The following is a 26,425-nucleotide window of genomic DNA, read 5'->3' on the forward strand; positions in this document are numbered from 1 at the left end:
CCCACTTCCTGGTCTTCTTGCTGTGTCCTACATGACAGAGAGAGAGAGAAATGGCTTCTCTCTCTCACGTCTCTTCTTATTAGGGCATTAATCCCATTCAAGGGGGCTCCACCCTCATGACCTAATTACCTGTCAAAGGTCCACCTCCAAATATCATCACAATAGGAATTAGAGTTTCAACATAAGAATTAGGAGAGAACACAAGCAGTCAGTCCAAAGCAGATATCCACACCATCCACCAGCAACTTCATCTATAGAGGACTTACAGCATGTAAATAAATTAAGTCAAATAGAAAACAGTGAATACTGTAGGGGAGATAGAACCACATTAAAGGAGTTCACAGGATTGAGAAAGAGATTGTTTCTTGTTGGGGACTCCAAAAAGGTATCCCAAAGGAACCAACATTTGTGTTAGGCTTTGAAGGAAGGAAGGAGGACTGTCTGGGAAAAGGGAACACTGCGTGGAAGCACAGAACTGGAAAACCCAAGAGCAACAGTTTGGTTGAGGCACAGGGAAGGTTTGGAGCAGCTCATGGAAGCTTCATCAAGAGCCAAGGACTACTTTTGAGTAGGTGTCCAAGCTGTGCTCCAGGAAGAGATTTTCGGCACCAAAGGATGGGTTGAACTGGAATTGGTTGGAGAGGAAACTGAGGCAGAGAGACCATTGGGAGAGTGCGCTGCCTCAGGAATTGAAAGACCGCAGATTATCCAAGCTTTCAAAAGTGTTTTGTACTCATTTGTGGAATCAGGTTCCTGTCTTCTATCATTGGTTCTTGTGATGCATCATCTAGAACTTTTGTGTTAATAAGAACACCATCATCCAAATAATAAATCAGTGGGAGGAGAAATGGAGAGCCAATCTGAGGACTCTCCAAAGTTACAGTCCTCTGCCCTAGAGTGATTAAAAAAGAGATATGAACCAGTTAAATGGTATACAACAAAATGAAAGGAGCCATTTGTTTAAAATGTCCCCTATTTCATTCTTTTGTTTGTTTGTTTGTTTGTTTGTTTTTGCGTTACGCGGGCCTCTCACTGCTGTGGCCTCTCCCGCTGCGGAGCACAGGCTCCGGACGCGCAGGCTCAGCGGCCATGGCTCCGGGCCTAGCTGCTCCGCGGCATGTGGGATCTTCCTGGACCGGGGTACGAACCCGTGTCCCCTGCATCATCAGGTGGACTCTCAACCACTGCGCCACCAGGGAAGCCCCTCTATTTCATTCTTGAAGAAAGGGCTTGATATAACAGTATGTCTCAAAGACTGAAATGACATTACTAAACAGCAACCCTCAATATTGCTCAGCACTGCCCTTTTAAGGGACTTGAAACACATCATACATTGGCTACAGAGGTGATGGCAGACTATTAAATAACATGGGACAACTACTGTGCTGAGAATGATGTGGGAACTTCTTGGAAACTAATTTAACTTGATTTTTTTATGTCTCTTAAGTCACTCTCTTTTAAATTTGGTAAAGCAAACATTAAAAATTTACCATTTTAATCATTTTGAAATGTACAGTGGCATTAAGTATATTCACATGGAGGTACCACCATCACCACCATGATGGTTCCATCTCTAGAACGTTTTCATCTTCCGAAACTGAAACACCATGTCCATTAAACAATAATTCCCCACTTACCACCCACGCCACCCCCAGTCCCTGCTAACCACTATTCTACTATCTGTTTCTATGAATTTGCCTATTCTGAATACTCATAGAAGTGGAGTTATACAGTATTTGTCCTCTTGTGACTGACTTATTTCACACAGCATAATGCCCTCAAGGTTCATCCTTGTTGTAGCACATATCAGAATTTCCTTCCGTTTTAAGATTGAATAACCCTTTTTATGTACATACCACTTTTGTTTATCCATTCATCTGTTGATGGGCTTTTGGGTTATTTCTACCTTTTGGCTATTGTGAATAATGATGCAATGAAAATTCGTGTACAAATACCTGTGTGAGTCCCTGCTTTCAGTTTTTGGTGTATATACCCAGAAGTAGAAGTTCTGGATCATCTGGTGATTCTGTATTTAATTTTTTGAGGAACCACCATATTATTTTCCACAGCAGCTGCACCATTTTACATCCCCATCAACAGGTCACAAGGGTTCTAAATTTTTCACATCCTCACCAACACTTGTTATTTCATGGTTTTGTTTTTTGTTGTTGTTGTTTAGGGTTTTTTTTTTAAATAATAACCATCCTGATTGGTATGAAGTGAAAACTTGATTTTAAAGTGGGGTGCAAGTGCCAGTTCTTCATAAGGAAGTGATCCGATCTGAGAAGTAGATTCAACCTTATAAATGCTTTCTAAAATCCACTTCCCCTGCCATTTGTCCCCTCAAGACATGTTTGCTGATAGACTTACAAATGCCTTGGAGCAGTTTCCTACAAGGTATGTTGTGTGGGGTGAGAAAGATCCTGCCTTCTTTTGTCTCAGGATGTGGCACTTAGGATAGTCAGTGGGGGGGGATGGGCGGGCTGGGAGAGCACCACACAGGAAACAGGGGTGCCACTCACTTGCTGCATAACCCTGGGGAAGTCATTGCTACTCTCTGCACCTACAGAGACCACATCTGAATATGAGGGAGATGGCCTTCATGTATTAGAATCTCCTTTGGGGCTAAAGATCTTTAATCCAACTTGAGTTGGTTTTTGCGTGTGGTATAAGATAGGGATGCAGTTTTATTCTTTTGCATGTGGCTGCCCAGTTTTCCCAGCACCATTTATTGAAGAGACTATCCTTTCCCCATTGTATATTCTTGGCTATTTTGTCATAAATTAATTGACAATATATGCATGAATTTATTTCTGGGCTCTCTGATTCATTGTCTGTTTTTATGCCAATACCATACTGTTTTGATTACTACAGCTTTGCAATACAGTTTGAAATCAGAACATGTGATGCCTTCAGCTGTTTTCTTCAGTTTGTTGTTTGCCTTTCAATTTTATTTAAGAGGGTTTTTTACTATAACAGTTTAAAATATTTTCTGTATTCAAACACTTAATTCTCCTCTTCCTTCTAATCTTTGTCTTTTAAAAATTAATTTATTTTATTTTTGGCTGCATTGGGTCTTCATTGCTGTGCGCAGGTTTTTTCCTCTAGTTGCGGCAAGCAGGGGCTGCTCTTATCACGGTGCGCAGGCTTCTCATTGCGGTGGCTTCTCTTGTTGTGGAGCATGGACTCTAGGCACACGGGCTTCAGTAGTTGTGGCTCACGGGCTCTAGAGCACAGGCTCAGTAGCTGTGACGCACAGGCTTAGTTGCTCTGCAGCACGTGGCATCTTCCTGGACCAGGGCTCGAACCCGTGTCCCCTGCATTGGCAGGCGGATTCCTAACCACTGCATCACCAGGGAAGTCCTCAACATCATTTATTAAATAAACCATTTTTTCCTGAACTGACGCAAACTACCATTGTTTTTTATCTTATACTGAAACACTGTATACACTAGAGTCTATATATGTACTTTTATTCTCTTTTATCTCTCTGCTGTGGTATCTGGTATGGTAAGTCCCCATCATTATTTTCCTTTTCCAAAATATTTTCAGTCATTCTCAAGTGTTTATTCTTCCAGATGAACTTTAGATGCATTTTGTCAAGTTAAAAATGTTTTGATTGGTATATGATAGGAATGTACTCCATTTACAATTTATTCCTGGTAGAATAAACAGATTTCAATATTAATAACACCATCAAGGAGCGCTCTACACAGTGTGTCACAATGAAAGGGCAAGACAGACATGCGTACTTGACCCCTCTGAGCTTCCGTTCCCTCAGCCTCCCAGATCCTGGCATTAGGCTGAGCATCTGTGTTAGTTTTGGAGGTGGTATATTTTCACCTATTAAGTGAATGAATCTTTTTAGTGAAAAGGTGAGAAAGATTGTACTAGAGGTGGCTGGCTAGATACGATTTTTAGGAAAAAGTGCCGGAAAGAAAACTTTTAAGGCTAAAAGGAGAGATATCATTATTAGGGGGTTGCTGCTAACACAGTTATGATTCAAACTGAGAGCAGAAGCTAAAGTCCTGAGCATCAGAGATCAAGGCTCCATGGGAGTCCAGTTCTAGACATGCTTTCTAACACAAAGAGGATTTTCTAGGAGCTTAAGGATGGAGCTTTGGAAGGGTAAAGTAAAATGTGTTGGGAATGCAGAGCCTTACTGGAATTCCATTAGTTAAAGTGACAAGAAAGAACGGGGCTATCTTTTCAACTGGGGGCAAAGAAGTGCTCCTTGAGCATCAGCGCCCAGAGATGGGGATAGAGTGAGGAGAGGTACGGAGAAACTCCAGGCATCCTCCAGACCAGGTGCTTAGCGCCTAGCTCCTGGTCCAAAGGGCTTCGGACATTCAAGTGCTCATGTTCACACCATGAATGCCTGAGAACCATCTGGGCTAAGGGATGGATGACATTTTAATCTAAACCAAGTTACTATTCTGTGGCTGCAAACCATGTTAGAGGACAGTGGAGGGCTACTTCTAGGGCTTCTGCTTTTGAATTGATGGGCAATATGGAGGCTGAACTTGGTATTTTTCAGCATCGGGGTTTACTATCTAGAGAGGAAATACTAAAGATACTTCTGAGAAAAAATGGAAGCCCCTGCTATCTGTTTAGATTTTGCATCTTCTGGCTGGATTTATGTCATGTGGGTTCTTGCTCACAGTGGAACGAGTCTTACAGTGTGTCTGGGATCAGGATATTAGGTGCCCTCTAATTACCTAAGTATCAGTCTCCCTGCTGTGAACCACAGAGGGCAGAATAGAAGTAATAAAGCTCCCAGGATTGCATTTTCAGTCAATTATTTTTAATGGTATAATAGGAGCCAGGTCATCAAATTGAAATCCCTCTGTGTACGGTTGAAATGTCTCATAATGCATTCTGTGAGATCAGGGCAAAGCCTTCAAAAAGACACACATTCTGTTTCAACCAATTCTTCTTTTCTGGTTGCAGAAATGATAGATGCCTACTTTAGAAGCTACAAAAATGTATACAGAAGAAAATATATTATGATTTTCATAAATCTTCACACAGAAATAATCACAGTTCATTTTGGTAGGTTTTCTTTAAATATATGTATATTATAGTCAGCTAGAGCTATTTACATAGCCTATTTACATAGCGAGCAAGTCTATACTATCTATGTGTGGTATATTCACTTGACTTCTTACCGAAAGTATTAAAAAGGAGTTTATTTAGTACTTGAACTCTAAAAAAAGAGTTCAAGAGAAGATAGCATTGAATTGAATCGCCTAGGCTCTCCCATGGATACTTGGATAATACAGTATTAAACTCATCTTAACCTTACTGGCACCGGAAAGTAATAAGTCCAGATACAGCACCGGCAGGCCAAGAAAGTGGCCCCAGAAAGAGTGATAGATCACCACTGTTTCAGTACAGCTGGAAATATCTTCCGAGCCTAAAAATAATGGGCTGCATTAGCTAATGCAGAACAGTTATTTGGCTAAATTAAACTTCAGCTATCAAGAGACATTCCAAAATGGGATTTTTTAAAAAGTAATAATAGTAGTACCTTATTCATTATTTATAAAGTAATTATATTTGAGCCCCTACAGTTTCCATCCATCCAAATGATACCAAAACTGAAGGTGAGGGGAAAAGAAGGAGATAGATATTATATGTCCATTTTTTCATCAAAGATAGTAGTTTTCGAGGTTGAGAGTGGTTCTCAGTAAAACATATAACCTGAGATTTTTATAATGTTTATATAAGTTTCTTTTATAGAGATGGTGTTTCCTCATATGTCTGACATTCTATGATGTCACAAGCCTTTCTTAAAGTTCATAAAGTATACTTAGAGCAAATGAGGCTGAAGGCAGAAAAATCCCAACACATGTAATCACAGGATGCTATTAGTTATGACTTCAGTGACAGCAGACAGCCAGTTGTGTGTGCTGTAGCTGAAAGTACCATTTACTTTCTCTCAGCAGAGACTCAGGACAAAGGAAATACACAATCTCCTACAGACAAGCCCTCTAAATGAAGACGTCATCAGGTCTCGTGTCTAGAAAGCTCAATAGTAAAAATCTGGAAAAATGAATGCCCCACTGAGGCACAAAACCAACAACAGCAAGAAAAAACAAACAAACAAGCAGCCAGCTCTCTGAACCAGAAATAAGGCCCAGGTCAGAAGCTGGTGTAGGTGTCACACACATACACATGCCTAATAAAAACTAAGTGAATGGTCATGAAGATCCTTCCAGACTCTTTCAAAGTTACAAAGGATGGTGAGGGGTGAATGAGGAGGTGGGTGGGGGTGGCTTCAGGGTCAAACATGCCTAGTGTAGAAAAGCCAAAGCAATTTTACACTAGTAAAATCCTTAGAAAATCACCGAAGAAATTTGCTGTTAATATCTTAGCATATTCTGTTCCAGACTTTTCAACGCATGCATACATGTTCATGGGACATTTTACCTAAATTGGGATCATGTCTATGTAATATTACATCCTGTTTTTAATTGAATAGTATATATTTTAAAAGCATACTTTCAAGTCATTAAATATTCCACGACTCATTTGAAAAACTTCTTAATATTCTTTCACATTTATGAATTAGAATGTGTTTATCTCATCTTGTTGGACATGTGAATAGATTTCCGGTTCCTTATTATTAGTATTAATAATATGGCAACAAATATTCCTATACATAAATTTTTGTCCCTTACTGTAATATTTCCTTAAAATATGTCCCTGTGACTTCCCTGGTGGTCCAGTAGTTAAGACTCTGAGCTTCCAATGGAGGGGGCGTGGGTTCCATCCCTGATTGGGGAACTAAGATCCCACATGCCATGCAGTGTGGCCAAAAAAAGAAAATATGTCCCTATACCTTATTTTGTTCCGTGTATATGAACAATTTTTAAGACCACCCTCCCTCCATCAGTGTGACAACAGCCAATTCTCCAGATCTTCATTAATATTGAACATAATCATTATTTAAATCTTTGTTATTTGATAGGCCAAGTACATATTGTCACAGCTTTGACTTGTAGTTGTCTGATTAATAGGAAGCTAAAGAGTGGTTTTTTGTTTTGTTTTAATTTTTTGGCCATTGTGCCTTTTTTTCTGGAAAGAGTGCATTTGTGTCCTCACCCTTCTCTTGGATTGCTAGCTTACGTCTTATCAAGTTCTAAAGTTCCTCTTATATTTGTGGCAAATAATTAACTTATAAATGGACAAGTATTTTCCCTTTGCAATTCATTTTATGGCTTTTACATTCAGGATGTCCTGCCTCACGCTGAGATAAGATACATCTTTGTGATTACCTATTAAAAGAAGTATATGTGCGCGGGCACGCCCGCGCGTGCGCGCGCACACACACACACACACTGACTGAACCCAACGAATCCAATCCTTTGGTATTAACTCCTGCTTGCTTTGGAAATTGTTTTCAAATGAGCAAAGACTCCGTTTCCCCATCCTTAAGAAGCCGAGATAAATGTGTACCTTTCCCTCCCCTTTGAGGCTTAGGCAAGACCTCAGCATGCGCACTCGAGCACGCACCTACATCTCCATCCGCGGGTAACTGCGTGCATCTAGGGGCGTTTTCATTCCATTAAACCATCTGGAGCCAACTTAATGCGGTACCACACTTTGCCATGTATTCCCTCCTGTGTTTGGATATGATACAATGAGAGATCGTTTTTATTCTTTTGAGAACTAAAAGATTGGGGGAAAGTCAAGTATTCGAAACTGGGAACTGGTCTTCCAAGAGAACCTTAAAAAAATCAATGACTAGGTTTCAATCTAAAGAAAACAATGCCTAAGTTCTCGGTCTTAACCAAATACTATTGGGTGATTTAGACAAGGACCTCAGCTCTTATTAAGCTTGGTTTCCTCATTTTAAAAGTCCAGACAATAGGGCTTCCCTGGTGGCACAGTGGTTGGGAGTCCGCCTGCGGATTTAGGGGACACGGGTTTGTGCCCCGGTCCGGGCCCTAGGCCCGTGAGCCATGGCCGCTGAGCCTGCGCGTCCGGAGCCTGTGCTCCGCAACGGGAGAGGCCGCAACAGTGAGAGGCCCGCGTACCGCAAAAAAAAAAAAAAAAGTCCAGACAATAATAAATAAGTATTTCTTTATTTTTGGCTGCCTTGGGTCTTACATTACTGCGTGATGGTTAAGCGAAGTAATGTTCCTAGCCTAGGACTTCAGTAAACAGGCACGTAATAATGTGTGCTGAATTTGAAATTAAGGGAGGGTGAATAAAAGTAATGGCAGCTACAAGGCTTTAAATTCCAGCCTGGCAAGACTAAGGCCCTCTGTTCTTTCCCTAATCTTAAGGTCCTTCCCTAGAGTGTAATTTACTGCAGTTACAGGCACAAGCACTGGGGACACTGTAGTGATATTTTCCAAATGACTTGAGAAACTTTTTTTTTAAAACAACTTGCCGTGCAGCTTGCGGAAACTTCGTTTTCCAACCAGGGATTGAACCCGGGCCTCCTCAGTGAAAGCGCAGAGTAAGACTGGACCACCAGGGAAAACTTTTTTTTTTTAAAATAAATTTATTTATTTATTTATTTTTGGCTGCCTTGGGTCTTTGTTGCTGCCCACGGGCTTTCTCTAGTTGAGGCAAGCAGGGGCTACTCTTCATTGCAGTGCACGGGCTTCTCACTGCAGTGGCTTCTCCTGTTGCGGAGCATGGGCTCTAGGCACACAGGCTTCAGTAGTTGTGGCACGTGGGCTCAGTAGTTGTGGCCCATGGGCTTAGTTGCTCCACGGCATGTGGGATCTTCCCGGACCAGGGCTCGAACCCGTGTCCCTGGCATTGGCAGGTGGATTCTTAACCACTGCACCACCAGGGAAATCCCCTGCTAGGGAAAATTCTTCAATAAATAAAAACCAGGCAAAATAAGTATATAAACAGGAAGCCTAGTCTCCTAAAGCCTAGGTTTGTGTTTACTTGTCACAGGAAAAATAATAATGGTTAAGATGTACTGAGGGCTGACCATGCCCTATACACTGTGCTAAGCATGCAGGATATTTTCTCATCCTCCCACCAGCCTGGATGGTGTTGGCACCATTATGAGTAACTTATTACAAATAAGAAGACAGAGTCTTGCCCAAATTCATACAAGTACACGATAGAATGGGGACTCTGCAGCTCTGACACCAGCACCCAGGCTCCTAACAGCTACACAGATATAGCCATGCATTCATAATAACTTGTCCTCAGATGAGACCCCACTTCCATCACTTGCCCAGCCTGGATTATTTCAAAGGTGTTCTGGAAGGAATTTCTGCTCCCCAAATACCTTCTCTATCTCCTCTTATGATTCAGAATATTTTGTATTTTGAAATCCAAGCCTTTTCATTTCAAACTCAGATATGTCTTAAACTGTCACTGCCCCTGGTGGAGTTTCTATTTTGACGTATGTTCCCACGAAGGTGTAAGTGACAGTTATCAGATTCTTTCCAGGGAAAAGTTTTGGCTGGACGAGGGGAGGAGTGTGAGGGAATAAAGGGCAGAAGAAGGACAGATTAGAAGAGCCAGGGAACTCCAAAAATTAAAAAACACCTTGACAAGTCCACAAACGTGCTTTGAACTGCCCTGAAGAGGATATACCATTTTTTAGGGTGTATTAGAACCAAATTGACAACTTGCTGTATGAAGAATTAACAGGGAAAGGCTTCCCTGGTGTCACAGTGGTTAAGAATCCGCCTGCCAAGGCAGGAGACAGGGGTTCGAGCCCTGGTCCGGGAGGATCCCACATGCCGAGAAGCGACTAAGCCCGTGCGCCACAACTACTAAAGCCTGTGTGCCCTAGAGCCCGTGCTCCGCAACAAGAGAAGCCACCGCAATGAGAAGCCTGCAAAAGCCCGTGTGCAGCAATGAAGACCCAACGCAGCCATAAATAAATAAATAAATAAATAAATAAATATTTTTTAAAAAAAGAATTAACAGGGAAGAGAACATCTATTTCTACCTTATTTGGCTTTTATTTTTCCTCTTAATTAATAGGACATTGAACACTTAAAATTTTTTTTAATTAAAAATTTTTTTTATTATAGTTAAATTACAATGTTAGTTTCAGGTGTACAGCATAGTGAGTCAGTATTTTTATGGATCATACTCCCAAACTCTTGAATTAGATTCCTTAATTAAAATCTTTCACTTCTTAAAAGTGGCATTTTTACTAAAATTAAAATATAGAGAAAAAAGATTTGATTTAATATTCCCTCTTCTTTGTGCTGCTCCCGACACACATAATTTTCATTTCTTGATGTTCTTTCTGGAAACAGTCATAATTAAGTAGGTTGAGTCTCTGGTTCTATGTTTGAAAACACAAAATCATCAAAGGGCTTTTATGTTTAACACTTCTAGCCCAAACCAAATCTGAACAAACTTAATGGCCGTATTATACATTCAACTTGGTTTATTTGTTTCCCTTCTCCTCCCATAATACAACCTATGCATTACAAAGCACGGAATTATGGTAAAATTTAAGACATCATTCAGGGGCAAATGTATTCTTTTAGCCAGAGGGGTGACATTACAAGACTCAAGGGGACTGCAGGAGCCATGACTATGGGATAAACATCTTTGATTTATTGGTGTACTGTCTTTATGCTTATTATTTAAAAAGAAAGAAAAAGTAAGTGGTCAGGGTGCCACTATTTCTTAAATTATGAGAGACTCTCACAGTCTCTCTTTGATTCCATAAAGTCACACGGCTGACAGCGCATTATTGCACGTAAAACTCTAATTCGTCAAAACAATGTAAAAGTACACAAAGGACTAGGAAAAAGTCAGCAAAGGACTAGGAAAAAGCCCAACTGCCATTTTCCTCGTTGGCCCACTGCAGCTGCTCTGCGTAGCTCCCATTTTGCAAATCTAGACACAACTGCGTTTATTCCGGCAGCGCCTCTTAGCTCAGCTCACCCCCTTAAAGCTGACAAGTGACGGCCAGCAGCCGGCTCATTTCTGAGGAAATCTTTTAGATGGATTAAAATGTCAGACACTCAGACAGTTTAAATTGAGAGCTAGGGCTGTTTACCTAAGTGTGTAGCTCCCTGCCACATAATGACGGCCCACTCCACCACTCGACTCCTCAGCGGCCAGAAGAGAGACAAAGTGGGTGAAGGATCATAAGCAGTTCATCTCAGCGTGTCTAAAGCAATTGTCTGAGCAGTACACAGACTGGAACGGGGACCGCTATGTGTCTGCTTTCCAGCCAGACTGCACATTAGACAGGACGGTCTTCCTGACTCTTGACCTACCAGCTGCCCCCAGTTGCCCTGAGATGTCAACTGGATACCCAAGAGGCTCCACTGCGGCGATTTTTTCACGACTCCTCCCACTCCCACCCCCGTGCAGCTCTTTCCTTCCTTCAAGACATTTCCTGATGATTAACTTACTGACTTGTAATATAGTAAAAGAATTCACATTCCTTAACTATTAAAAGTATTAAAAGATAGGGTTAAAAAATATTAACGCGGGCTTCCCTGGTGGCGCAGTGGTTGAGAATCCGCCCGCCGATGCAGGGGACACGGGTTCGTGCCCCGGTCCGGGAGGATCCCACATGCCGCGGAGCGGCTGGGCCCGTGAGCCATGGCCGCTGAGCCTGCGCGTCCGGAGCCTGTGCTTCGCAACGGGAGAGGCCACAACAGTGAGAGGCCCACGTACCGCAAAAAAAAAAAAAAAAAAAAAAAAAATTAACGCATCAATCTTCCCAAAGATATGTGTGCGTGTGTGTGAGAGAGAGAGAGACAGCAAGAGAGACAGAGAGAGAGAGATAAAAGAGCATCCTGGGCCATAATTGGGAAAGAAAAAACTGAGTAGTAGAAAAGACACAACACAGAGAACGGAGAGTCTTAGGTCCTAAAGCTAGAATTAAATAAATTTAGCAAGCCCCTTAACTTTCCTGGCTCTTGTTTCCTATTCAGAAAAGGAGATAATTGGACCAGTTCTCCAAAGTCTTCGGGCATATTTCAGGCTAAAGGGAGGCGTATTAGAAGCCCGGAGTCCTTTCTGCAGTACTTTGTCTTCACTGTGTAGCATTGGCAAAGGACTTACATGTCTGCCTATGACCCAGGTGCCTGGTCTCTCTTGAACTTCTGATGGGTCAAATTTGCAACTTGACTGTACTCAAATGGCACATCTTTTGATCAGACCCGCATCAGGAGAAAGCAGACACCAATGTGTCTCAGAGTTGTGCCAGCAAGAGTCCACAAAGAGATCTGAGGTTGGTCCGGCCATTAACAGGTTACAGCCCAAGTTCATCTTTTCCGCCAGAGACATTATCTCATTGGCAGGTCTCGCCAGAGGCCCAAATTCTGTCTCATTAAGATTCTCCCAAGCACTGAGAATCTGCTTTGTCACTGACACCCATTTAGTTTATAGTTCTGCTATGTCCTTAGGCAAACTTTCCAAAGAGACACAGGAAAGAAGAGTCTTCGATTAACCAATTCAAGGCAGAAAGGAATGAAAACAATCATAGCACCACAGAATACCCAAGGTAGTGACAGAAAAAAAAAAAAAAAATCCACATTTCTATATTGTAAAAGGACTTGAGGGTATGGATTGCAAAGGGAATGCCCAATGCATGTAAAAATGAGTGAATAAATCACCCTTTCCCTGCTAGGCATAGGGCGAAGGAAACAATACAAAGCATTAGAAGGCAACTCGTGGTGGAGGGGTGTCATGAGGCCTGAGACCGCACCCTGAAAGAAAGGGAGAACAAGTCATAGGAATGGGGTAGGGGAACACACAGGGATCTGGATAGGAAAGGAGTTAATAGACTTTTTCTATAGATTATTGGCTGCACCAAGAATTTGGGATAAATATTTAAATAGGTTGGGATACAAAGTGTCATAATTTAGAAGGAAAGACGTGGCCCTTATTTACATATGATATTTTCTATTAACTGGGCTAATTAAACTTTCAGCCTGACAGCCAATGAAAATCAAAAAGACAGACTTAACTACTTGTCTCCAGGGCCTTTCTTTTGGAAAAGCTTTTCAGGTTCCCTCTTCCCTGAAGCCGTGCAGTTGTACAAAGAACGCTCTGGGCCACGCTGGCCGCCGCCCTTGTTTAGAAGAACTCGAGGCCGCAGCAATGTCGGCGGCCCACTCCTGGGGCAGCGCTTTGCCCGCTGCGACAGCGCCTCTGCTGGTGAGACGGAGCAGCGCGCCGAAGCGGGGACAGCAGATGCCCAAGGCGAGGACCGGCCTCCTAGGGCGTCCCTTCCGTTTGTGCAGTGAGTTGGGGTCCCCAGCATTGCGCTGTTCCGTGCAAAATATGTGCGAGAAATCTTCGTTTCACACTACCTCCCCCTTCCAGCCGGGTGGGAGGCCTGCGTGGGTACCCAAGCCTTCTCCCCTGCGCGGGCCCCCCGGCAAGCTGCCATTGCAGCATCCTTTCGGGCACAAGTTCAATACTGCTGCAACTTTTCTGGAAAAAAAGAGCGGAGAGCAGGCGGATGGGAGGGAGAACGAGCCAGAGGGCGCCGCAGAGGGGTGAAGAGCAATCCCTCGAACAAGAGGGGCATTCGTACTGTATTTTAACTCCCCTTTAGTGACCCGGGGTGCAGACTGCAGCAGGGCGGGGCCAGCCAGTTTGCATCGGACCCAGGGGCGCAGCGTGGATGATCCGGAGGCTGCATCCGGAGCCCGTGGTGTGCAGGGCCAGAGGGAGAAGAGACGTTCCTTAGTCAAAAGAGATATCGAAGTTAGGGGTGGCACCCCAAAACGCCAAGCGCAGGGGCGCTCGTCTTCAGGGCGGTGCCTGCCCCCCTCCCGCGTTCCTGGCCACGGAGGACGCTGAGTCATTCCTCCTCCTCCGCAGCGCGAGCGCGCCCCCTCTTCTTCCCGTTAGGAGAGGGAAAGGCGTCCCAGCTATCGTCCAGGGCCCCGCCTTTGCATCGTAGGCCAGCTGGGGGGCTGTGCAGGAACCGCCTGAGAATGCGCCCCACCTAATGTGTGTTCGTGCACTGGCGCGTTTGTCGGGAGAAAATACCGAACTTTCATTGCCTTCTAAAGGCGTTCTTGACTCCAAAAGGGCCTCAGATCTGGCTGCTTGGAGCAATCCATTTGTTTCACAGTTTGGCAAACGGTGCGCAGAAGGGGGAAAGGGCTTCCCCAAGCCCCGGGTCTCCCGTGCGCTTTTACACTAATGCTCTAGCTTTTGCATTTTGACATCGAGAAACTCCCTGGACTCTGTCCCTCTCCCCATCTAATTACTTCCCTCCATGGTTTGCCAGAAGCATCTTCCCTGACCATTTTAAAAGTTATTTCTGCGATTTCCCTATAGAGAATTCCTCTGCCATTCCCAGACCCTCTGTTCTCTCTTCAGAGTGCCCCACCCTTTCGCCACACGGGTTACTGCCGCAGGCACCGGAAACAACCTGGAAAACGTGTGCTGTTTTGTGCAAAATGCTGCGGTAACGAGCCCGGACACACACCACACACACACACACACACACACACACACCTTCTTCTGGAACCTCTTAGTGGTTTGGCTTTTAAGGAACTTTGTGGAGTTTCTACTCTTCCTGATGGCAGCTTCCCGTGGCGGAACAGCGAGATGAGGACTGTGGGTGGAACGAAACAGCCGGTCCTAAAAGCACTTGTATTGCATATATTACAGTGCCTCGTTAATACGGACGTCGCAGCCCAAGCGCCAGGCCTGAGGGTGACCCTACACTTTTTGAGCAGGGTGTGGGTAGACTCTCTTCTTGGGTATCCACGGGCGACGCGTACTGTCCTCACTGTATCCTAAACTGCCCAGCCCTTCCAGATCAGCCGGATCCTTTTAAACCAAGGAGCAGTGCCCACAGCAGAGAGCGCGAGCTGCTGGAGCGGAGGTAGGCGCTAGGGGGCAACGGGGTGGGGCATGCAGCCCCAGCGTTTCCAGGCTCGCGATCCCATGTCTCCACTATTCCACTTCTATCCGGTTGGTCTGGTCTTCCAGAGCCTTTGCTTCACTTTTTGCTGGTCGATTGAACAGGGCTCGATATTAATCGCTCATCCTCGAAGCTCTTTGGAAGAAGATCCATACTCTCGCGGTTTAAAGCTCTTCTCTCTGTTCCAGGAATCAGTTTTTCTGCTTTTCTTATCAGACTTACACAATTGACTTTACATTTTCCCCATGGGTTTTTTGCACAGCCCCCAAGGCAGGCTGTATTATTTACTTTGGCATCGTGGAGGGCAGGGCTACTCTTCAGCTGTGTGTGGTTGGTTGCCTTATCTTTGTTCTTGAGCGATTAGGCGGCCTTATTCCATAAAACGCGAAGGTCTTTTATCTGAGAGCAGAGACACTGGCGCATATCAGCCAGGGGTAGATAAAATAAAATAGAGGGTCATAGCTGTATCTTCAGGACGCTTGCTTATTACTGTAATCATACAACTAATGAACATTTGACCACTGTCTCTGTGCTCACAAGTTTTTAACCCTCACAGCCCTGGCAAAAGAGAAATGATTTTCTTCAGGGTCTTTGTTTGTTTGCTGCACCTCAGCTTGATGGATAGTTCCTGGACCCGGGACCCCTGCTGTGGAAGTGCAGAGTCCTAACCACTGGGCCCCCAGTGAATTCCCCATTTTCCTCAATTTTATAGAGGGTACCAAGGTCTGGATTTGAACCCAAACCTATTTCAAAGCCTCTGCCATTGTCTAGGAAGAGAGTTTGGGGCATGGAGGCTAAGAGGTCAAGACTATTAGGAATTATTTCTAATTCCAGGAATTCTGGGATTATGGAATCAAATTGTTTAGGGGCAGTTGGAAATGTGTACAGAGTAGGGGTTGGAAGTACAGACTGAAGTTTTATAGTCTGGGTTAGACTCTGAGTCTGCTAATTACCATCTGCTAGAAACTGCTTATCTCCTTAAGACTTTATTATTGTAATGTGAAGATGAGGCAAAACAGTAATACACACCTCACAGTTTTGCTGAGGGAATTTAATTAGATGTGTTTCCAATACTTAGGACGGGGCAAACAGAAGGTGCTTAATTGATGTTAGTACTTAGAAGTATTAAGATCAAAGAAGGGTGAGTGAACCAGAAACTAATGCAACATTGTAAATCAACTATATTTCACAACAGTAAATTTTAAAAAAATAGATACAAAGAAGGGTGAGTGAAAATTTGGCTTCCTAAACTAACACTTCTACTCTTTCCATTCTTAGCTTCTCCTCTTCGACGCAGATAGGCTAATTTCAGTCTAAGGAAAATCATACTGTGTACTGTTTCCCCTTCCCTCAACCTTTGTATGCAAGTAAAATCAGTTTAAACCAAGGACAGATTTAAAAGAGTAAGCCACAAACGGTTAGCCCTGTAAATTGTGCACCTATAAGAAGGCAGAGGCCAGGTCTCCTCTTTGGTGTGGCTCTCTGTTTTCTGGAAAAGAATTCCAAAGTCATGCAGACATCCCTGGCTTCAGGGCTTCACCAGGGACTGATGGGAGCTGGCACAAACTATTTAATCTCTCAAAGCCTACCATTTTTTGTTTCTTCAAAATGGGGATAATAATACCATCTCTTCAAGGTTGCAGTAAGAATTCAATGACATGATATATGTGAAAGTGCTTAGCAGAGTGCCTGACCCATCACCGTTACTCCATAAATGAAGGTTTACTTTCCCTCTTTCCTTTGTCATGATGAGAATTGACTGGGTTATCTATTGATTATTTGGTATGTGAGCCTGTGGCCAATTCCTCTTCTTCTGTACATGGAAATGTGCATTCAGATTAATGTTAATATAATTTTCTGTTGTAAAGGGTCATTCTAAAACCCCATAACCATGAAGGGTGAGTGAGCATTGTCCTGAATCATCCTAGGGAACAAAAGGTGGTGGGTGGAGCTAGTTACCAGAGTCTAAAAGGGCTCTATCCCTCACTGCATTCAGGGGGTGTTGGTTGGTTTATTTTGCAAATGGGCTGTGAACTGCAGGTGTCCCTGAGAGAGAAAATAGAAAATTACTAGCAGATCCCAAAGAGAACCTGGCTTCTTTTTGAAGAAGAGAAATGCATTAAGCTGAGAGTTGGAAGAGCAAAGAGAAATGGAGCCACAGACTCTGAAAGTTATCATCTGCCAAGAGGGTGATAAGATTTTCAAAAGAACTAGAGAGATTTATACTTCTGGCCATGATGGAGTAACTGGTACCAGACTAGTCCTCCAGCCGTAAACAACTATGAAACTGGGTAAAAATATTTGAGGCAGCCGTTTATAGGCAATGGACCATAGGCAGCCCAAGACTGTTTATCCCTGACAGACAAAAACTTAAAGGTAAATCCCCAAATCATCCAGCTCTCTACTGGGAGACAAGTGTCTAACTACAGCACTGAAGTCCAAGCAGTTCTTGGACGGAGAGATGAAGAGACAGAGAACAGAATGTAGCAGAGCTGAAACAACTGGAATCTGCATGATAGGGCATCAGCAAAGAGGGAGCTCTGCAGAGAGGGCTTCCCAACAGTCTGTATGGGGTAGGGGTCAGGGGGAGGGGGTCCCTCATGAGACCACGACTGAGAACTGGGCTGTAAATGAACAGGAAGAGACCATCAGGGGCTCATCAGATAGCAGCTACTATGGGGTTGAAAATGAACAGTTACTAGCAATGCTGGTGGAAAAGCAGTTCCCAAAGACTTTGGACTTTTGAACCCAAAGTCTCAGTAACACTTTGTTAACACCCCTGGAATCCAGCTAAGACACCAGAAAGAACTTTTCATAGGAGTAAAGACTATACTCTAAAGCAGGATTCAGTAAACTTTTTCTGTAAAAGGCAATAGAGTAAGTCCCCTACATACAAATGAGTTCCATTCCAAGCAAGCGTTTCATAAGTCCAATTTGTTCATTAAGTCTAACAAAATTAACCTAGATACCCAACTAACACAATCAGCTATATAGTACTGTACTGTAATAGGTTTATAATATTTTTCACACAAATAATACATGAAAAATAAACACAAAAAATAAAGAAAACACTTTTAATCTTATAGTAGAGTACCTTGGAAAGTACAGTAGTACAGTACAACAGCTGGCATACAGGGTCTGGCACCGAGTGAACAGGCAAGAAATAAAGATACTGTATTACCGTACTCTATACAGTACTGTGCAGTAAAGTATACAAAACCACAACCACTTGTAGAGGTGGTTGTCACATATATGTGTGACATGTATGCCAGACACGTGAACTAAATTACGTGACTGGACATGCGAACATACATTCGCATCTTTGAAAGTTCGCAACTTGAAGGTTCGTATGTAGGGGACTTACTGTATGGTAAATATTTTTGCCTGTGCAGGCCATACAGTTTCTACTGCAGCTACTCAGTTCTGCCATGGTAGCACAAAGCCAGTCCTAGACAATATGTAAATGAATAGCATGACTGTGTTCCAATAAAACTTTATTTTCAAAAACAGGTAGGTAAGATTGGCCCGAGGATCCACACATGCACTATAATAAGACCTATTCCAGACCTTCATTAACAAAGCCTAAAACTAAACCCTGACAAAATCTCAGGGGAGACAGAATTTGAAGATTGTGGCCTATCAGGGTAGAGGAGCTTGGGAAATACCTTGTGCTTTCCACAGATTCTATAACAAAGTACCAGACTAAGGTTATTCAAGTTAAAGGTGATCAGCCAGTAACCGAGCTGCCTTCTAAAACAAGAATTAACACTCTTCAGAGGAAGATAACAGAACTCAGACTCTTTACAACATACTATTCAAAGTATCCAGTATTCAATCAAACATTACTAGACAAACTAAAACGTGGGAAAATGTGATCCAGAACCAAAAAAAATAGCAGTCAGTAGCAACCAGTCTGAAGTGGCTTAGTTGTTGGATTGAGTAGACAAAGGTTTTCAATCAGCTATGATAAATAGGTTCAAAGAACTGAATGAAAATACGTGCAAAGAAGGAAAGAAAAAACATGGTCTAACAAATGAAGGGATAGGAAATCACAGCAGAGAAATAAAAACTTTAAAAAAAGAAGGAAATCAAAATTTTAGAACTTAAAAAATACAGCTGAAATGAAAAATTCACTAATGGGTTTAATCACTTATTGGAGATGGCAAGAAAAGAGAAATCAGTAAACTTGAAAATGGATTAACTGAAAGTATTCAATATGAAGAAATAACAGAAAAAAGATCGAAGAAAACTGAACAGAAACTCAAAGGACCTGTGGGACAATATCAAACAGTCTAACATGCATGTAATTGGAACTTCAGAAAGAGAAGAGATTAATGTTGAGCAGAAAAAGATATTTTGAGGAAATAATGGCAAAACTTCTCAAAATTAATGAAAAATATTACAGATCCAAGAGCCTTGGCAAATGCCAAAAGCAATAAATATTTTTAAAAACCACACGCAAGCATATCAAGTAAAATGGCTGAAAATCAAAGATGAAGAGAAGGTCTTGAAGCAGGCAGAGAAAAAGACACATTACTTACACACAAAGATAAGGATGGGGCTTCGCTGGTGGCGCAGTGGTTGAGAGTCCGCCTGCCGATGCAGGGGACACGGGTTCGTGCCCCGGTCCGGGAAGATCCCACATGCCGCAGAGCGGCTGGGCCCGTGAGCCATGGCCGCTGAGCCTGCACGTCCAGAGCCTGTGCTCCGCAACGGGAGAGGCCACAACAGTGAGAGGCCTGCGTACCGAAAAAAAAAAAAAAAAAAAAAGGTAAGGATTATCACTGATTTCTTGTCAGAAACAGAGGCCAGAAGACAATGAAAGGACATCTTTTCAATGTTGAAAAAAAAGTCAAGTTATTTATAATTCTATATCCAATAAAAAGTTCCTTTAAGAGAGGGGGTAAAATAAAGACATGTCTGACAAATGAAAGTTAAGAGAATTTGTTGCCAGCAGACCTGCATTATAAGAATTGTAAAGAACCAAGGGGGGACTTCCCTGGTGCTGCAGTGGTTAAGAATCCACCTGCCAACGCAGGGGGCATGGGTTCGAGCCCTGGTCCGGGAAGATCCCACATGCTGCGGAGCAACTAAGCCCGTGCGCCACAACTCCTAAGCCTGCACTCTAGAGCCCGTGAGCCACAGCTACTGAGCCCACGTGCCACAACTACTGAAGCCCACGTGCCTAGAACCCATGCTCCGCAACAAGAGAAGCCACCGCAATGAGAAGCCCGCACACCCGCAACGAAGAGTAGCCCCCCAGTCGCCAAAACTAGAGAAAGCCCGCGCGCAGCAACGGAGACCCAACGCGGCCAAAAATAAATAAATAAATAAATTTATTTTAAAAATAAAAATGTGTTTTAAAACTAACACAACACTGCAAAGCAAATATACTCCAATTTTAAAAAAAGGGCCAAGAGCAAATGATACTAGACAGAAGGTGTCTAGGAAGGAATGAAGACTCTGAAAATGGTAAATAAATAGATGGATATAAAAGTGAACTAACTATTAACAATAGCCAAGACATGGAAGCAACCTCAAAGTCCATCAACAGATGAATGGATAAAGATGTGGTGTGTATATATATATATATATATATATATATATACACACACACACACACACACACACACACACACACACAATGGACCATTACTCAGCCATAAAAAAGAATGAAATAATACCATTTGAAGAAACATGGATGGACCTAGAGATTATCATACTAAGTGAAATAAGTCAGACAAAGAAAGACAGATATCATATGATATCACTTATATGTGGAATCTAAAGAAATTATACAAATGAATTTACTTACAAAACAGAAATAGACTCACAGACACAGAAAACAAACTTATGGTTACCAAAAGGGAAAGGGGCGGAGGGGGATGGATAAATTAGGGATTTGGGATTAGCAGATACACAGTACTACATATAAAATAGATAAACAACAAGGTCCTGTATAGCACAGAGAACTATATTAAATATCTTGTAACAAGCTATAATGGAAAAGAATCTGAAAAGAATTTATATATGCATATGTATAACTGAATCACTTTGCTGTACACCTGAAATGTAAATCAACTATTCTTCAATTAAGAATAATAATTAAAAATAGACATAAAAGCTAGGAATATAATCTAGCATTTTAAAATGAGTATAAAACTCTTACAAATCACTTAAGTGCAAAAGGGACCATTTTAATGTAATTTGGAAAAGGATGAACAAAAATTAAAGTATTTCTTGGACTGTGAAAAATAAAATAATAAAAACGGAGCTAAGGTTCCTTGCATTCTCACAGAAGCCTCCTTAGAGGTAGTTGCTATCCTTAGTGTCCGGCTGGTCACAGTGCTGCGGGGTGGGGGGCGGGGGCACTAGCTTTTATAGAGTGCCTCCTATGTACTAGGCAGCAGGCTAGATGCTTTCTATTTAAAATCCGATTTAATTTACACATCAACACTCTGGTAGAAATTACTATTCTTAACAGATGTGGTCCACAGTTGAGATTCAGAAACAGGTCCTAGCAGGTTATTGCATGAGTCCTCTGGTTCCAATCCAAGTCTGCTTCAGATCTACATAAGACTAAGCAATTTCAGCATGACCCCATAGCTTCTGAAATCATCTAGCTAGCATCTAGCAAAGAATTTAGGATTACTTATTCACTGAGTACTTACTATGTGGTAGACATTGTGGCATACATGATTTCATCTCAATCCCTACTACAAACCTATAAAGTTGGCATAATTATTCCCATTTTACAGATAAGGAAACTGAGGTTTTGAGAAGTCAAGTAACTTCCTCATACTGCTGGTGGTATTAAAATCCATGTCAGTCTGATACCAAAGTGCATAGCCACTAAATTACAAAATCATCCTAGGAAAAAATAAATGAAAAGTTTTCATATTTCTGAAAGTTATTTATATTATTTTTGCTATTTATCCCAACATACATTGTCTTTTAATATTAGCAGTAAAAGTATACTGCTATTGGTGGAAGAGGAGGCAAGTCACAGAGGATATCACCTCACTGTAGATCCATGCTTCGGAAGGCTTGAGGAAGATGACCCTGTAAATGTTTGGTAGCAGCTCTAACTTGCAAAGAAATTTAAATGAAATCCACACGGGCCTGCGTGAAGAGGGGAGAAGACAGATCACACTGAAATTGCCCCAATTAGAAGAGTCAACGGGGGCTTAAACTGGAAAAGTTTCCAGAACTTCTGGTCACTTTTAACACCAGCTGTTTGAATCATGAGATGAGCCCTCAGGATGGTAGTGAAGTTAGCAATGCAGACTTTCCATGGACACATCACTTACTGATTGTTTATTTGGAAAGAGTCAGCTTCCATCTGCTGAATGTTCCCCAGTACACTTCATGCTCGCCTGGGTTTGGCAGTCTCTGTCCAGAGGAGGGGAAAACGTGTCATTTGCTGCTTCCTAATGTTAAGGGAAAATGTTGCATCTATCAGAAATTGATCATAGCGGGGAAAAATTGTGTCTTGGGTAAGAGGCATACCAGAGTCCTTCTTTCCTACCCAATGCTCTGGAGATACAAAATTGAAGAACACAACCTACCTGCTTTCAAGGAGCATATGATCCTTCAGGAAGACAAGACCCTTGTGAATGAAAAGAAAACACACCTTCTAAGAGAACACAAACGAGCTGTGCAGGTGGTGAGAGCTAGAGGTGTTTAGATGGGGGAAACCGTGGAAGACTTCATGGAGGAGGTGAGATTGAGTGTAAGTGGAGAATGAGTACAGGGGAGGGCAGTCAAATCTGAAAAACAGAGAGATGGGTTGGCTTCACAGGTGGACTTCGAGAGATTTGTGAACCATCTGAACTTACATACAAACTTCCCTGCATCTGTGCATTTTTCTAGAAAGAGGAACCATATGTTGCATATGATTTTCAACAGTCTTTAGCGACCTCAACAGTCAGAACCAGTACTGTAGGGGCTTGAGAATTATCAACAGCTATATCATTGGTCTCACAGTGAGGCACCAGCTGCCTTGAGTTCTTTTTTTTTTTAAATTACCTATAAGTAATTCAGATGCAAATAATTTCAACACTATAGGGAGGGTGCCAAGGCAAGCAGTGGGAGAGACTCTGAGGACAGAAAGCTCTTTTGGCACTTCTAGCACATGGGGTAGTGGCTGCCTCTTTGTGGACCAGCTGTGCTCATTCATTCTGGAATCAGGACATCTGGGGTCTCCAATAGGGAGCCACGTCTCTTGATTTGGGAACTGTCAGCTATGGTAGTTTCCTGGTGTGTTTACATGGATAATACTTGACCTACGTGTGGAAATGTAAAGGTTTTCATCTTGCTTCCTCCTTCCACTGGGGGCACCCCCTGGAGGACTGCAGTGGCCCCGTAGCTCCTGGACCTGCCAAGAAACTTATTTAATGTTCTTGCCCTTCCTCCCCCTACCCATAGCAAACCCATCTTCCATTCCAATTCCAAATTTCTCCTGTTTCGAGGAGTATTATGGGATATTGCATCTCCTTTTCACCTTTCAAGAATATTTCAAGAATCATCTAAAACCTGAAAGCTTTTTTTCTTTAAATTTAGATCAAAGCAGAGAGAAACTGATCTGCAAATATCTTTACCAAACTTGACATGTTATTTTAAGCTGGGAACTGATTGATTAGAATTGACTTTTGTAGTCAAAATGAGGCTGGAGAATTTTCTGGCATGAGTCGTGACGCCCAGTTACAATGACACATCACTTCAGACAAAAAGAGTAATTTCGATTCTATGAGAGTTTTGCTTCACTAGGAATTTTATAGTTCTTTTTTGTTCTAGTTTAGATGCCAACAACAGGCAACCTGGGCTTTGCACAGGTATCACGTTTTCTTAAATAAAATCATACCAAGCAAGTCTATTTTGATTTTCAGTGGAGGGGTTTTTTTCCCCTCTCCTTTACCTCTTTTTGAGAGAAAGAATCTTCAGACAGAAAGCCTTGAGCTACTCATAAATTCTCTCTACCACTGCAAAAATATATTTCATTCTAAAACAGTGTGGAGAACAAGAAGAGCCTCTTGGTTGAGGGGCGGAGCAGAGACATCCTGAATGGTTTAGGAGTTTAATCTCCCACCCTGATACAATCCCAAGAATATTGCGCTCCTGGGGCTTTCTTTATTGCCATCTACTGTTGAATGCCAGGACAGAAGGAATAATTTGGTGATGAGCAAGGGCAGCACAGTGTGCTGTTCCTGCTGCTTTTAAGTTTCTTTCTGTTTTTCTTTTGTTTTTAAATGAAAAAGAGAGAGAGAGAGAGAGAGAACTCAAAATGTATCTGGTGCAAAATGGAAGCTATTTACTGCCTCGGGCTATAGAGCAGACCCCGTGATATTTAAGGCAGCTTGGATGAAAGGAGTTCCCTGCTTCTTATGTAGCTAACAAAATGATAAAAGGATCCTGCCTGGGATACTTGATTCATTCTCCCTTGGGAAAGGAACATACCTTATTCTTAATTGCTGAGTTATGGGTCTGTTATAATTAGTTTCTTACTAGGGAATAAATGACACCAAGGGAGAAAGGAATGGCCAACCTGCCTACAAGGGAAAATGTCTTGGTCTAACTCGAGCCAGGTTGTGAAGTAACACAACTTTTGCTTTCTTCATCCAACTTTCTCCTCGGCCTAGTGAAAGCTCATTGGCTCCACTCTTGCCAAAAGCTTGGTCCTATCTCTCAACCTTGCTACCTGTGTCTGGGTCACTTTCTATCTGTGGGGAGAGAGACTAAGTCTCTTCCCTTTGGGATGGAATCTGAACTCTAAGAAGGGTAGAAAATTCCCAAAATATACCAAGAGCAGATTGGCTTCATTTTCAAGCCATTATACTCTCAAAAGAAAGAAAAAATGGTGGAGGAGTATGTGGCCCTCTTAGGTTTGTGGCTGGACCAATGGAGGAGTTTATTTGGGTAGCTGGAAAAAACATTTAGAGACCCTGGAGTCAGCTGACCCAACTGGTTGACCACGTCTCAGGAGAAAGGCAACCCTCCAGGTACCGATGTTCACATCCAGCAGATCTCAGGGTTCCTGTGTTTGGAAGGGACCTTGTGACTCCGTGGAGACCATTCCTCTGCTTTACAGGCATTTATGTATTCTCAGGCAGCTAAGAACCACTCCACCTTTATGAAGGCTTCCAGAAAGAGAGGTTCTGCAGAAATCTTATCTCCCCAACTAAAGTGTAGGTGCCTCCAGGGAGGAAACCATATATTGGATATTTTAAAAATACCAACAGTGTGTAGTAAAGTTCTGTGCACAGAGGAAATTTTTGTTGTTGTTTTTAAATTTGGGGTTTTTTTTGGCCACGCCGCGAGGCATGCGGGATCTTAGTTCCCCAACCAGCGATGGAACCTGCACCTCCCTGCAGTGGAAGCATGGAGTCCTAACCACTGGACCACCAGGTAAGTCCCCAGAGGAAATGTTTAACGCATACTTAATGACTAATTGAACATATTCTTTTGACTTTCCTTCTGGTACCCATTGTCCCTTCACCCACAAGTTTGCAAGGCAATCGGGAGATGGAAGATGGTCCAGACTTCCCACACCCCTCTCATTTTGCAGCAGGCCATAGTAAAGTTGTGGCTTCAGGAATATGTATCTATAACCCTCCAGCCTCCTCTTCTTTTTTTTTTTTTAACGCTTTTATTTATTTATTTGTTTGTTTGTTTGTTTTTGGCTGTGTTGGATCTTCATTGCCACACATGGACTCTCTCTAGTTGCGGCGAGCGGGGGCTACTCTTTGTTGCGGTGCATGGGCTTCTCAATTGTGGTGGCTTCTCTTGTTGCAGAGCACCAGCTCTAGGTGCATGGGCTTCAGTAATTGTGGCACACGGGCTCAGTAGTTGTGGCTCACAGGCTCTAGAGCACAGGCTCAGTAGTTGTGGCGCACGGGCTTAGTTGCTCCGCAGCATGTGGGATCTTCCTGGGGCAGGGCTCGAACCCGTGTCCCCTGCATTGGCAGGCAGATTTTTAACCACTGCGCCACCAGGGAAGTCCCCAGCCTCCCCCTTCTTTGATGTTGCCTCTTACCATCAAGTAAATGACGAAGGCAGGAACAGGTACGGAATACATAATATGGACTGAGCATCAGTCCAACTTGCCTAGGCTTCAGCTGAAAAGAGCCTTCTTCCTCTCTGATCCCTTAGTCATGCTAGGATGTAAGTAACTTATATTGAGATTTAGGGAAGGGTGTGTGTATTTTTAATACATGGATGAAACAACAGTGGTGACATTTCAACAGTCAGACAACAATTTGGAGCAAGATGCTTCCATTCTTCAACATTTTGCTTTTGCACATGTGTTTTTCCCCAAGTCTCAGAAATAAACTGTAATTGATGGATTTTTATTTTAGGCCAATATTTTCGTGTAACTTACCCCATTGAAAAATTGTAAAACCTCACACCCAATTCATACCTTACTCAATAGGTATGAAGTATCTGGCTTCAAATTTGGAGTCATGGGGCCATTCCTAGGGGATGTAGAAGAGCAGGAGAAGGCGTGAGGACACGCCTCCTCTGCCTTTGGTGTGAATGATTTGTTGATAAGGTGACTAACTAGGTAAGGTAACC

This window comes from Hyperoodon ampullatus, assembly GCF_949752795.1.
Source record: "Hyperoodon ampullatus genome assembly, chromosome: 6".
NCBI lineage: Eukaryota > Metazoa > Chordata > Mammalia > Artiodactyla > Ziphiidae > Hyperoodon > Hyperoodon ampullatus.